Source organism: Mus caroli, chromosome 10 (genome assembly GCF_900094665.2).
Source record: "Mus caroli chromosome 10, CAROLI_EIJ_v1.1, whole genome shotgun sequence".
Lineage (NCBI taxonomy): Eukaryota > Metazoa > Chordata > Mammalia > Rodentia > Muridae > Mus > Mus caroli.
Window position 1 is genome coordinate 103,442,116 of NC_034579.1, and position 1,611 is coordinate 103,443,726.

Here is a 1,611-nt window from a genome sequence, read left to right on the forward strand (position 1 = left end):
CTTTCCAACTTCTGGCTATTATAAATAAGGCTGCTATGAACATAGTGGAGCATGTGTTCTTATTACCAGTTGGAACATCTTCTGGATATATGCCCAGGAGAGATATTGCGGGATCCTCCGGTAGTACTATGTCCAATTTCCTGAGGAACCGCCAGAGTGATTTCCAGAGTGGTTGTACCAGCTTGCAATCCCACCAACAATGAAGGAATGTTCCTCTTTCTCCACATACTCTCCAGCATCTGCTGTCACTTGAATTTTTGATATTAGTCATTCTGATTGGTGTGAAGTGGAATCTCAGAGTTGTTTTGATTTGCATTTCCCTGATGATTAAGGATGTTGAACATTTTTTCAGGTGCTTCTCAGTCATTCAATATTCCTCAGTTGAGAATTCTTTGTTTAGCTCTGTGCCCCATTTTTAATGGGGTTATTTGATTTTCTGGAGTCCACCTTCTTGAGTTCTTTATATATATTGGATATTCGTCCCCTATCTGATTTAGGATTGGTAAAGATCCTTTCCCATCTCTTAGTGGCCTTTTTTCTAGGAATCATCTATGCAATTGTTCCATATAGACATACAAGCAAAGCAAAACTATGTAAATCACAATTATGTTTAAAATAGTACAAATACATAATGATATACAGATATGGCACTAATATGTATCTATACACACACACACACACATAAATGAACATCACACTTATAGTGGATATTAGGGTTTCATGCTCTCAAACTCCATTCTACCTTTCTTATAGATGAAGAAATTAGGAAAGTTAAGACTTAATATTTAGATGTCCTTGATTTAAGATTCTTTATGCAACTTAACTTGTGTCAAGTAATTTATGTGCCTGCTTAAAATTTGAGAAACAAACATAAGTTGAGGGAACTGGACTATTCCTTTGGTCCTTTCTGATGCACACAGTTCCATGGCAATGGGTACTGCTTTGAAACCAGTGATCAGATTAAATCAGTCTGTCCATCTGCTGCTATAGGTACTTGAGACAATTTATATGTGCTTCTTATTCCTGATTTTCTGATCTTTGGATTATAGCTGTAGGTACTGTCCTCAGATTCCTGCATGAAGAGAGGATATTGTTTGCTTCTGTGTTTTTACTGCCTACCTGCTTCATACGCTTTTCAAGATTACAGATATAGGGAGAGTTCTTGATCTCACAACACCAATATAGTGTGCTACAGTCTCTGAAGTCTCAGCTTACATTCACAACTTTCCATGAACAATCTATAAGCACCAGATGTCCTGTGCTATATCCCTAACTGGAAAGCATGGAGCATTATTGTTCTTGCACTAAACACTGGCAGATTTCATATTCTTTTGTAGTATTTTGTAGTAGTTTGCTCAATGCATATCTATGTACTCTGGTGCACCCCTTTGCCATGCCTATGCTGGATGCTTGAGGTAACTCCTTACAGAAGAAGCCACATAGTACAACATTCTAAGAATCCACTTACATTCTTCCTCTCAATTATGGGTTCCCATTCAAAGCTATCGCACCTACTATTCTCTCATTGTCTATTAAAGTATCCTAGGATACTTGCTTAAGAAATTTCCTCCTAGCCGGGCATGGTGGCGCACGCCTTTAATCCCAGCACTC